The sequence below is a fragment of the Coturnix japonica genome, chromosome 12, assembly GCF_054131305.1.
Source record: "Coturnix japonica strain WE chromosome 12, WE-NBRP24, whole genome shotgun sequence".
Classification (NCBI taxonomy): Eukaryota; Metazoa; Chordata; class Aves; order Galliformes; family Phasianidae; genus Coturnix; species Coturnix japonica.
Window position 1 is genome coordinate 11,616,281 of NC_140674.1, and position 13,218 is coordinate 11,629,498.

At 50.7% G+C, this 13,218-nt stretch overlaps 2 long non-coding RNA genes across 4 annotated transcripts in view; one reads left to right on the plus strand and one right to left on the minus strand.

Moving 5' to 3' along the window:
* Positions 1 to 2,185, minus strand: part of LOC146758851 (uncharacterized) — a 206,276-nt gene extending 204,091 nt beyond the window's left edge. For both annotated transcript variants that reach the window (XR_014933228.1, XR_014933229.1), the window contains exon 1: positions 561 to 2,185. This is a non-coding gene — a long non-coding RNA (uncharacterized LOC146758851). The remainder of the gene's footprint in view (positions 1 to 560) is intronic.
* The window catches only part of LOC107318270 (uncharacterized), a 47,632-nt gene extending 38,661 nt beyond the window's left edge, over positions 1 to 8,971 (plus strand). For both annotated transcript variants that reach the window (XR_014933225.1, XR_014933226.1), the window contains exon 4: positions 6,175 to 8,971. This is a non-coding gene — a long non-coding RNA (uncharacterized LOC107318270). The remainder of the gene's footprint in view (positions 1 to 6,174) is intronic.
* Positions 8,972 to 13,218: the final 4,247 nt, after the last annotated feature.

Consider the following 13,218-nt stretch of genomic DNA (forward strand, 5'->3'; position numbering starts at 1 on the left):
TAGTTTTCATCATAAACCCGGCTATCACAGTTGTGGTCTGAAAGCACGCAGGTTTGGCGTTCGCACGTGCAATATAAATAAATAAATAAACAAACGTGACATTTAGAAGGAAAAACAAAACAAAGCAAAAGAAAAACCCACGCACACGCAGAAAGAAAAAAGAAAGAACGCAAACAAAAAGCCCACAGAAAAGCCCACCGCCACCTCCAACTCAAAACGATTCGTCTGAACCCGAGCGAAAGTTGGTGAAACCCGTTACTTGTTGCCTATGTGCCTATGGAGGCAGCCGCCCAGCAGCGTGGGGTCTGAGTGCTGCGGGGTTCTGCTGCTGATAGAATCTGGATTTCTTTTTTTTTCTTTTTCTTTCTTTTTTTTTTTTTTTTTCTTGACAAAATTCCAGGAAGAACATCAACAACTTTAGGGACGGGATTCTAAGAGCGAAAATGGTTTCAGGCTAAAATGACATTAAAAATCACGAGGGCACGTTTTCTTCGCAGCGCGGCTTTCACACACGAGCATATAACACACATGAGAAAACACGTTTTAAGAATTGAACTTACCCCCGCCTGCCAAATCCTCCCAACTTGTGGGACTGTTCCTTAGCGCTGCACACAACCTGGTCCTCCAAGCCCTGCGTTAAGCACTGCTGATACAGTGGAACAGGAATAAAATTGAAAAGAAAAGTTTTTGTCATTTATTTTGAAATAGAGTAATCTCCTTCAAATGTCTCGGATTTCTTTACAACCCACTGGCTACGGTCCTATAAACACCACCTGGGCAGTTTCACAAGCTTTAAAGTTTTGTGTGAGTGCGTGTGTGTATGTGTGTGTGTGTGCGTGTGTGTGTGTGCGGGTGTGTGCGTGTGTGCAGTAAGTTGTTATAAAGGCATCGTTACCATGCAGAGGTATTAACGTGTTGCCCTGATCTTTGGCGTTGGGGGGGGAGGGGGGTTATTTTTTGGATTTGGGAAGTTTTTCGACACGCACCTCTTACTTTGCTTAACTTTTTAAAGATGAGAAAAGCTGGAAGCTTTAGCTTTCGGGAGACTTTTCTCGTTATTCATCTGTTTGGTCGCCTTAGCTGCACAAAAGCGTATCAGCTGCGTTATGAAAAATGGCCTAAGCCCAGAGAATGTCACAGTGGTCGACTTATTATTTTAGCCCTTCTTAAAAAAAAAAAAAAAAAAAAAAAACTCGGGGAAAGTTTGCTTTTGATGAATTCAATAAAAGCGGCGCTGCAACGGAAGAGATTTTAAGCTAAAATCATACAGCATGGGGGCAAAAGCTTAAACCAGCCAGATGGCCAAAGGTAGTCGGAGTCCGCCCGCCTCAAACCCAGCCACCGAAGTTACAGTCCTCCAGACCTTCCACTTTATTCTTGTTTATTGTGCTTTGTTTCCCCCCGTTTAAGATATCTCGACAAATAAAAGAACGAAAGTGAACTTTTACGATTAACGTGTCACGCACCACTCTTCATCCCGCCCCTGGAAAAGGGACAAGGCAACATTTTATTTTATTTTACTTTATTTTATCTTATTTTATTTGTGGAGGAGAGGCTGGTTTTTAAGAGGACGTGTGGTCTCAAAGCCCCTGGACAAGGTGTTTGGTTTTAATTTCCAGCACCTCATCTCTCGCCCCCTGGGATGGCTCCCGGCCGCAACCTGAGCGGGCAGCCGAAAGGGCTGCAGGGATTGAATTGCAGGCTGCTCCGTCCTTCTTCTCCTCAGTAATAATTAACTCTAAACAATAACCGTTTCCAATAATAATCATAAATACCCCAGATCAAAGAATCTGTGGAGCAGGGTATGAATTCGGTGTGAATTTTGTTTGCTCTTAGGAAACATCCATTAACTGCTCCCGAACAAACTCTCTTCTATCCTGGTTTAATAACCTGTACGATTCTCGTCATTCCGGTGTGAGGGAGGGGCAGTCATTGACTTCCAGAAAGTAGCCCTGGCTGGAAGAGAGTGCACAGGTTTGGCCCTTTTCGCCTTTATCTGGCGCTGTGTCCATGGGGCTCCGTCCACCTGCTCTGTTAGCAGGCAGCTTTCGACGCTCCTACTCCGAGGTGCTGGTGTGCTGCGCACTGGTGGAATGGGAATTTTCTTCACAGGTGCGAACTCAAAGAGCCTCTTTCCCCCCCCCGGTCCCCTCACCTCTATTTCCCCGTTGTGCCCACGCTGCCATCCCAGCGTCCCGCCCTCCCGGCCGGCAGCGTAACACCGGGTCACACCCCGCTCCCTTCACCTCTACGCTCCAGCACCGGGTGTTGGCAGCGGCACAGCCCAGAACCACCTGCGCTCGGTAGAGACCGGGGGCTCCGTGCCGGGCAACCGCGTCCCCCAGCGCTGTTCCCCCGAGCTCGGAGAGTGGGGACGGCAGGTGCTGCCCGCGCCGTCGGAGGGAAAGGAGCTGACTGCTGGTCCTGCCCGGGTCCGGGCTGTGGGCGCAGGGGACAGAGGAGAATCCCTGTGAGCCGGCTGCTTCCTGGGGAGGGGGGCATTATAAACCCAATACTGGGTTCCATTTGTAAACGAATAAACGAAATGTGTGGGAAACATCGCGCAAACACGCTAGAAGTCAGATATAAGACAGGAGTGTGCGTTTGCGTGTCCGGAAGGAAGTGTGAATCGCGCACCGGCACGGCCACCTTCCACAGCAAAACTGACTCTGCAGGTTCCTAACGCCTGGCGACTGCCGTGCCTGAGTCTGCTCCCCGACAGCCCCCGCACCGCTGACCTTGGCTGCAGCAGTGCCCGCGGGCAGGAGCAGAAACCTGTTCGCAGTCGTTTCCATCACCGGTGCGGTTGCTCTAGGGAAGCGCAAAAGTGGCTAAAAGGAAATGCCGAAGGAAACTACGAAATAAACATCTCTAAGGCAGCCCCCCACCCTGTGAGCACGGGACTGAGCAGCGCCGGCTGCCGGGATGGCAGTGGGCAAACACGGCCGCTGGGCACCCCTCACTCAGCCGCAGCCCCAGCCGCAGTCCCGCTCTGGTCTGACCTGGGTTCCTGCCCGCACTCGGGGCTGTCCCGGGAGGGAACGTTCCAACGTGAGCAGGGGACATGTCCTGGGGAGCTCCGGTTACTTCCCGGACGTCTTTTTCCCAATAAGTTTGGGAAATCCGTTAAATCAAAGACCTCGAGCAGCTGGCAACTGCCCTACGCATCCCTAAAAAACACGGGCTGGGGAAACTCGGTGAGACTTCATCCCGATAGGAATGACAGCGCACAATAGAGGGGCATTTAGACAATTTGGAAAAGGCAGTTCAGTCAGTCAGACAAAGGGGTTTTGATTTTGGTTTGGGTATAATTTGCTCCCCAGAAATTTACTATCGATTCGGAGTGGTTTTGTGGAAAAAGGGATAAATAGGACGCTAAAAGCTCGTATCCCGTCCGCCCGTTGCCAGGAGCGTACCGCGCCCTCTGGCACCAGTAATCGGGTGGCACACGCCCCACACTGCTCACACCTCGCACCTCTCCCGGCACTGCTGCCCGAGGAGTGCCCGTGCCTGGAGACCCCAGACAGGCGGAGGAAAAGCGCGAGGGGCTGCGGGAGCTCCCACTGCCTTCGGGGTTCCATCGTGGGAGCGGTCCCAGGCTGCCCCCGGCGGGCCGAGGGCCCGAAATTCGGGCACTTCGGGAGCAGCGGGCGTGGTGTCTCGGTCCCGCTGCACTCCTGGCCCAGAATGCGCTACTCGCAGTGCCGGGGTGAGGGAGCTTCGGGCGGCTCTGCTCGCACGGGGCCCGCAACCTCCTCTGCTGTCTGCAACCTCACCTCTTCCCTGGGCGAGATCCCGGAGTGCGGGCACAGTCACTAGCTTACTGACTCCAAGGCACTGCTGTGCCCTCTCAAGTCCCAGCACTACTCGAGGAACGCTGACGTTCCTTTCCCCTTGCGTTGTTCCTCAACCTTGCGGGGAAACATTTAGGCTCCGGAGCCTTCTTGCTCCACGTTCCACGTCTCCTTGGGACCGACCCTGCAGTTCCCACCAACATCCCTGGAGCCAGGAGCGGCGTTTTCGCACCTCGGGACGCAGCTCGGAACGTGGTGGAGAAGTTCTCCCAACGTGCCCGCTGGGGCGGCTTGGAGCAAGGGGGGGGACCTCGGAAGTCCTCGCTGTTCTCGGACCGCGGTGCCTTATTACAGTGTTTACTTCCCGCACTGCAAATGTCACCAGAATGCAACTTTAGTGCTTTGCGGTTAATATTTTTTGCCCGAGGTCTATCACTTGCATTAATTGTCCCAATAAATTGAGATATACTGTGCATAATGCAATGTAACAATATGGTTATATTCCACGTGTATGACTTAATTAAGCTATTTGCAGCCTGATGCTGCAAGTCAACGGGTGTGCAAGTGGATTAACAATGTACTGTTCTCGTATCCTCAGGATGGTGCATAATTACTTTACTGGCGGTACATATCAATTTTTGATGATTGCAGAACACATGCTCACTTTACCAACAAGCGCTTTAATAACTCTCCATTGTGTTTTAAAAAAGCGTTGTTTGGAAATATTTGGAAGCCTCTGCAAACAATGTTAGAGGTTCTGAGCGCGAGTTTCAGACCCCATCCATATTTGATGAAGCAGAGGATGAAGGCAGCGCCCGTCCCGGCTCCCCTATCCGCGGCCGGAGGTCGGTTCCCGACGGTTCCTCATGCGGCCCCGGGGGGAGGCAGACGGGGGAGGCACGGCGCCCCGACACATGCTTCTGCCATTTGCCGGAGGGGTAATGCAATTAGGAAACTCGATTACAGGGCGAGGCCGGGGGATCCCCGCGTCTTTGTTCCCAGGAAGATGGCGCCGGGCTCTGGTCGGCGGGACTGAGCCTGTGCCTCCCAGCAAAGGTGGACGGGGATGAGGGCCAGCCTCTCCGGGGGCAACTTCATTCCCGCAGTCTGATCGTGTTGGGGAGGCGGCCACCATCCGTCAGCGCGAGTTCCCGAACTGCGCTGAGCAGGGACAGGCAGCCTGCCCAGCCCGGGCACCGCCGCACCCGGCCCGGCGCCTGGGAGCGTCCGAACCCACTGGGCAAAACAAAAGAAAAAAGTCCAACGAGCTGCAGCTCCGTGGCCCTGGCAAGCTGCCCCCGTGGCTCAGGAGCCCGAGCAGGAGGGCCCCGAGGGGCCTCTGGGGCGGGTGGGTGCGCCTGGCTGCCGGGCTCGTAATCAAACACACATGAGTTTCTTGGCTTGGTAGGGCATTTAATAACTCCCGACTGCGGGAGGTGGCTGGGGAGTGGGTTGGCAGCATCGGCCGGGGTGGTGGGCAGAGTTCCTGTGCCTCCCGGAGCCCCCATCCAGGGCCGGCTGTGCTTCGGAGCCTTCCTGGAAGAAGTCGATTTGTTCCCATACCTGAAGCAGGTGATGTTTATGCAGAGACATCTGAATGACAGCAGGAGTGAAGGACAAATCTAATAAAGCCTAATAAACCGTGAGAGTCTAAATGTCATTAAACTTACAAAGATGAGACTCCAAATCACCAAAAAGGTAAATGTCTTCATTAGTCTGATCTCTGAAGACTGTCGAACATTTCATTAATTTATAATTTATGATTGTTTGACAAATATTGAAAAGTATGTAAATATGAGGGGGATAATGTCTTTTCTGCGGGAGATAAGGAAATGACCCAAACTGTACGTGCCTGCTAGATTACACACGAGGTTCCATCTATCTGTTATCAAACTGTGCTTTCCCTTTATACAACATATTGTGCAACTGACAAGTGAAATAGTGCAGATAAACCAATGGTTTAAAACGTAATAAAGACAACAGCCATTTGCATTTTTTACATTTTATTACAAAGGTAATTTACTATGACACATTTCTGAATGTAATTTATGAAAACATTTTAAAGCAATTATATAATGTATACAGCACTCGGAGACGCACGAAGTCAGATAAATAATAATCTTATGGATCTTCAGAGACTTTCTATAACCCCGAAAATATAGACTTTCGAGGGGAAAAAAAGCAACAGCAGTAAAACATAAAATCATAGAAATAAAATGCTGAATGATGTAATAAAGAGGAAATGAGTATACTACTTCGAAGTGGAATTGCAGCATTAGATATGCAAGGAGACAATCTCATCTATTGCAGAGAACTAGATCTCCTATTTATTTTTATCTCTGTTTTTTCCTCTCTCCACGTTCTGAAATGCGGTTCTTAGAAGACCTCTGAGGGGAAGAGGAGAGCAGTTTGGAGGAGAGGACGAGTGGATTTCCGAGGGAAACATCTCTCAGTGCTTTTTGGTGGACCTTCCGGTGGGTGTCCTGGGGAGGAGAGGAGCAGCGTCAATCTGTGTTCTGCTGTGACAAAGAGGAACTGCTCGTTTATTAGCCCTCTCCGGAGTAGGAATAATCCCAAAGAGGCGATGCATTGCGCTGATCCAGAAGTCTGTCCATGCGCTCAGAGCTCTGGCAAGACAGGCCAAGGCAGCGACCAGGCAGCCCCCGCCCTCTGCACCCACACCTGGCAGAGGTCTACGGTTTCCCCTTGTGTTCCTTCCATAGGAAATTCCACTCAACGTTGCTACTCTTTCTCCTGTTAAATGTCCCCAGGAGCCTCGAGTGAAACAGCACCCCGAGGAGAAGGGCACAAAGCTCATCGCCTGCGAACGCCTGGCTTCTTTTCCAAGCCACCCAGTAGACAATGAGCGATGGGGCAGGGTTGTGTAAAAGCCCCGCATTCCCCGGAATGGGTTCTGTGTCTTTGTCTTTACATAAAACTGTGCCCTTTGGCCAAACGCGCCTGTAACGAGCTTGTAAAACAAACCAGAAATCTCAGCTCTTCCTCAAGTCTACAAGCGAGCCTCTTTATTCCCAAATCTTGCAAATATGTTGGGAGTGTTAGAAGTGGGACTAACAAGCCCCCTAGCAGAGATGGTTACCTGCTGTGACCCGCGTTGCCACAGTCCCCTTCACCAGACATATTAAATCCCTTACCCGAAGAAAACAGGCACTTGTCACAATTGAAGCCTGACGTACTGGGACGGCGGGATGTAACCATTTAGGGGGCTTTAGGTTTTCCCTGAAGGCCCTTCTGAGCGGAGGTTCCTCTCACGCCTCCACTAGAGGCCTGCAGGGACCGAGCTGCCCCTATCTGAGCGTTCCTAAGATCCTCCTCCATAGACGTCCCAGCTTCTGAGATGTCCACCTCGCTGTCCTCCCTGCCCAACCCCAGCCCCAGCACCTCGTTCCTTGCCTCGGAGGCTCCAACAAAGCGGCAGGTGAATCCCCCCCAAATCCCTTTGTGACATCACCCCCAGCCCTCCTTGTCAGTTCCCCCCGACGAAAGGTGCCAGGCCGAGCCTCGGCAGCGGGTAGCGGTGCCTCCATCCTGCCCCCGCCCTCCAGAAGCTCGCTGCCATTCTTTCCCAGCTCTGAAGTATGCGTTTTATTATAGATTATTTAATTTGATGAGCAACATTCCCACCGCCCTGAGCACAGGCTAAGTGGAAAAAGGTTTACTTGGCATTGAGAACCAAATTCAGTTAAAAACAAAACAAAAAACGAAACAAAAAAAAACCAACATGCACACAAGCAAAGAAGCTCTCCGCATATCGCCTAAGGGCTAAGCAAGCTTCCAAGGACCTGGGTCGTGAGGTTTCCCACCCAAAGCGGCCCTCAGTTCTTTTCTAACAGGCAGTCAGAAAGAAGGGGTGTCCGCTGTCACCCCGCATCTGGGCAACCCCCCTGCCCTCTCTGCCCTCTCCCCTCCCCCCTCCCTCTGCTTGCCAGCATCTTGGCTAACAACCGGCGATTGCTGAGCACTGGAGAAATGTCCCACGAAGCTGAAGTTCAATATCTGTCAGGCGACGGAAAGACGGAAAGATTCATTTTTAGGGCGTGAATGATTTCTTAGCCCACTCGCGGCTTTGTAACTTCCAACGAAAAGGCAGAAAAAAGGCAGGCGCGGCCGCAGGCGCGGCTCGGAGGAGCCCACCGATCGCTCAGTCATAAAAGTGTACAATGGAGGGACTTTATTGTCCCTCGTTAAGCGGTTCATAAGTGACCCCGTTTATTTCTGAATAGCCGTGTTTTGATGACTTATAGTATATGCAAAAACAAACTTTCCCGCGGTGTTTTTTTTTTTTTTCTCCGTCATGCTTTTCTTTTCAAACAGCCAGATGATTTTAAAAAGAAAAACACCCAGAAATGATAAATCGCGTCGCATAGCTAATGGCTGGAGGGCGCGTTTACCAATTCATAATCATTTATTCTTGGTGATGTATGACCCTTACTCTTAAATCTCAAAAGCTTCTATTTGAAGGTGTAAATAGCTTTTTCCCCCCTTGCAGTAAACCTTACTGCATTAGCAGTGATTGATCTCCTGTACAATTCGTCCCAGAGTGCTATTTTAGAGGGGGAACACTGGCTTTTGGAGATTAACTGGGGAGTCTGTTACATATTAATGAACCTAGGAGATATACTAACGTTTTGGTAATTTAGTTATTTGTGTCTATAGCTTTCGCCGTTATTTTCTCTTAGACCCCCGCGGTTGTTATACATCGAATTAAAAAGTGGTCCTTCAGCATCATTTTTTCAGTGGCAACTAAACGCCATTTAATGTGAAAAACAAATGTTGACTTGTCTCTTGAAGGAAGTGTGTTTCTTGGCAAGACATCAAAGTGTTTTAAACTGTATTAGAAGGGTTTGTTAGTTTTCTTACCCGGAGCCTACGGTAATGTCAGAAAATAGGCTCCCGGTGGAGTCGGCCGTCGGAGGGGGGAGAGGGCGCTGCGCGGCTCCGCGCAAAGGTGCGCGCTCGGGAGGCGGTTTGAGCCGCAGCACAAACGCACGGGCACCTCTTCGCCGGGATTACAGCCTTGATTAGCGTGCTAATGAATGGGGATGTTAAAGAGCAGCCCGGAAACCCGTCTGTGAGAAGGAGGAGTGAGAAACTCCTAGGTTGGGCTTAGCCCACCGAGAGACCAACTTCACTGAAATGCCATTAACCTACTGCTCCTTAGCAGACAGTGGGGCAGAACGCCTCAGAAATGCCTCCGACGGGGCCGGAGAGGCGGCAGGAGGTGGGAGCCCCGCCGGGCTCTGCCCGCGCCCCGGAGTGGGGCAGCCTCTCGCCGGCTCCGGTTTGCAGAACCGGGTCGAGAAATGGGGGGACCGGGGGGATCCCGTCGGGTTTAGTAGGAACGATGCGGGTTCGCTCCCCATTATCTCGAACGTCTTGCGCGGGTTTCTAAATTAGAGTTCATTATCCTCTGAGGTCGCTAAAGTAGGCAGCTCCGCTAAGGATGAATGCGTGCAGCCGGCTCTCTACAGCTGGCTTCGCCCCGCTCTGCCTGGTGGGCAGGCAGGGACAGGCGGTCGTCCTTCCGCCCTCCGTCTCTCCATGTGTCGCTGCCGCCCGAAAGGCTGAAGCGTGGCCGGCCACCAGCCTCGGGACAGCAGCGAGAGCATCCCCGAGTCAAAAGGTTCGGTCCATACTTCTGGAGGGAACGTACACAGTTCTCCTCCCACGTCCCGTTCGGAGTTAAACGTTTGTTTAGGACAAACTAGAGAAGCAACAGCCTTTGCGAGAACCTTGTTGTCCCCTTCTTCTCCTTGTGAATAACAAAGTGATCATAGGCTACTCGGCCAGTTGGCGAGGAAAGAACTTTTGTTTTCTGGGGCGATTTATGTTCTTTATAAATATGTGGTTTGGAAAATAAAAAGAGACTTGAAAACGTTGTTACAATGAAAAAGGACAAATTAGAAGACATTTTCTGTGATCAAAGGAGGAAGAGAAAGCGAGTAGGGGTATTCAAAAAGCTTGACTTATTCACACAACTCCTTTGGAGCCCAGGGGCAACAAGCGTGTCTTACATTGAAAAGGCGGCTCTATTCAGAGTGCAGGTGCGAAGTGGTGTGGCACATTCTGCCACATTATGTAAAGGTTGTTGGAGATTAGTGTTCAGACTTAATAACTAAAGCGCTTGATTTACATTGGAAAAAAGCCTCCTCATCCGTGAAAGCAAAATAATTTAACGCGTGATCATTTCGAGTGCTGCTGATATCCTAATACTTGCATTGTTCTCGGCCAAGTACTAGAGGAGCGCGGATTGATGCTTTTGGGAACCTATCATTTACAGCCACTGAACTCTGCTCAGAACTGGAGGTCCGGAGGGGAGATAAAAGAGGGGCACAAGATAAAAGTTTCACATTGGAAAAAAAGAAAACAATATAAATGGGACGGCTCCCCTCCTCCCCGCACTCAGCCCCGTCCCGGTGCCAGGTTGCGCCCAGCTCTGCAGAGCCCAAAATTGGGCCGAGGGCTCAGGCGCTCTCCCACTCCGCCTTTCCCCGTCGGAGCAGAATTACTTACCTTACTAATTATTCATATTTATGTAAATGTCATTAGTTAATGTAACTTTCTATAAAAAGATAATCAGGCGAGAACGGAGCATAGGTATTACCTTAAGTGCATTGGCTCTGCTCGTTTCATTCATATGTTAATACACGTGATGCAGTAGTGCCAGGAGTGGGGAGGGGGGAGAGGAGGGGTTGAGGAGGAAGGCGAGGGAAAGAAATTAAATAATAATAACAAAGACCACAAAGGCTTGAAGTTTGCATTGCGGGATCAAGGAGCACGGTGCCTTCTGATGGGCTGAACAAAGGGGGACCGGCGCCGGCCCCGCCGCTCCGGCTGCCCGGACATCCCGGCAACTTCCAGCGGTGCTGGGCTGCTGTGCTCCCCCTCAAACCACCTCGGTCCGCCCAAATTCCCGTGCCGGACTGAGACCCTCCGCTTCAGAAGGACCCACAAAGAAAGTATCTTTACACAGGACACGCACCAATTAAAATTGCAATACCTTTCTGCATCCCTCTTTAGTGTAAGCATTTGGGGGCCATTTCCATAAATTCTCTCCGAGAATAAAGGCTATAATGGGAACAAGGTGAGAAAGCTGTTAACCATTGTTTCAGCAAGAAAAGGTCGTAAGTCAGGCAATTGGTGTCTGACCTGTCAGGATAAGGTATAAAGGCTTTATTCATGCAGTCGCTCACGATTTTCTCAGCTCTCACAAAAGTGTTTTTATGATTCTGTTTTCTTACCTCGTTCCTTAATTAAAAAGCTGAATGATTAGAATAGCACCTGCATAATGTCTGGACGACGCCTGCATACTAATTCGCGAGTCTTTACATCTAGTAATTATAACATAAAATCAGAGATTGAATAAAACAGAAGGATTTTGCCCCTAAAGCCCTGCTAATCCCCTTTTAAAAGAGTCTGCTGAAATAATTCAGAACAGTTTCCGGAAGTTGGATTACCGACTCTTTTTTTGGCTATTTACAATGAAATGATATTTCACACTTAAAGGAGTCTCTGTATTTCTACAACAGGTTTTTAAAGGTGGCCCGCTTTCTAGACAATAACAATCCAGTGACTCCTTCCTTCTTTTCCTACCGATTTTTCCCTATTCTCCCAGCAAGATCTTCATCTTTATCAGCTGTATGCGAGGATTAATCCGTCTTCAGGTAGAGAGAACAAAACCTCCCCCTTGAGCCCTCCCTCTGAGTTCCCTTCCAGGACTTCCAGCCCCACCACCCCCGGCCCTGAAGGAGCAGCAGGGCAGCGGCAGAGCAGCCCGGCTATGACCGATCTCAGCTGCACCCCGTTTCCCCGCCGCCCGCGGGAGCTCCCATTGCTACACTGTTGCCCCCCAGGGTAGAGGATAATTTAAGCCAGCAGAGGCTGGTCAAAAGTTGGACAATACTTTTTCTTCTTTTTTTCTTTCTTTCTTTTTTTTTTTTTTTTTTTTTTCCTTCCCATAACTGCTGGGTGGGGAGGGAAGGGAGAGGGAGGGGGAAAAGGGGGAGTTGTGTGCTTTTGTTTGGCTTCAAGGCGGGCTCAAGCAGGTATCCCGAGGGGCAGCAGAGTGGGGGCAGGGGCCGCTGGCGGCGCAGCGCCGTCAGGGAACGCACTCGGGACCCCCACCCTCTCCCCGTGCACCCCGGGGTGGCTCTTCACGTCCACCCATCACCGACACAGCGACCCGAAGAAGGTTTGGCAGCAGTGAGGAGCCGATCCTCTGGGTGGCATTGACCTGAGGGGGGAAAGATAAATAGCCGATTTTATTGGGTGTCCTGTCTATTTTGCTGAAAATCAAATCAAAATAAAATAAAACGAAGGCTATCAATATTTCATTGTTGCCTAACGTGCTCCCAACCGAGGCTGAGGAAGGAGCCCTATGCCCAGAGCAGCGGGTCCCGATCCTCTCCCATCCCTCGGGCGTCTCAGAACAAGATGAGACCCAATTCAGCTTCACGGAGAAATTGAGGAGGTTTTTGTATGCTGTTGCCATCGTTAGGAACACCTTGATCCCCCATGCTACTTCCGTTGATGTTGTTGTTTTATTCTGTGTGTGTGTGTGTTTAATGTTATTTTTGTGGTGACTTCTGTCGTTCCCCCTCTTTCTCCTTCCCCAGAGTAATCGTGAAAAACTCAAAATCATCCACGAGAAAATGGAGTCAATGTGTCATTCAGCATTAAAAATCTGAGGGTTTTAACTAAAAGCTTTAATTGCTATTCTGGCCCTCTTATAACCATGGGAACGCTGTGCTCTGTTGGGATCTGCGATATTACATATCCCTTTAGCAGGCACTCCCTTGATTATTCACTCTTGCTTACTTTCATTTGTACCTCAGGACTATCTTTGCATCAGGCAACACGGGAAAAGACAAAGGGTATAAATAAACTAACATATGGCCCAGAGGTTTTAGCGGAGCTGGAGCCGCTTAGCAGTCATGTGGGCGATGCTGGGGAGCCGGCTTCTCTCCTTCCCCCGCGTAACCTCCGCGCTCCTGTTCCACCTTATCGCGATAAGCCACGCTCGTGTCGCGGCCGGCCTCGCCGGACCAGCTGGGTTTCCCTTTGGGCTGCAAAAATCGAGACAGCGAAGGGATGGGGAGGGATGAGTAAGCGTGTGTGTGTGTGTATGTGCCCGTATGTGTGTGCACGGAGATAGCTGGAAAATCCCCTTTGGGGAGATGGTCCCCGAGCATGGGCTCAGCCCCGGGTTACTGCGGGTCCGACCCCTAGGAAAGGAGTGGGGGGAGGGGGGGCGGGCAGAACTCTGCACATTCAGACACTGACAATGTCTTTGCAATGTAAACCGATTCAAGGCTTCTGTCCCAAACTACTCCGTCCAACTCGGTGTGTCTGACCGCCCCTCCTGCCCCTCTGCTTCTCCCAATATCGTGGCGGAAATGGGCTT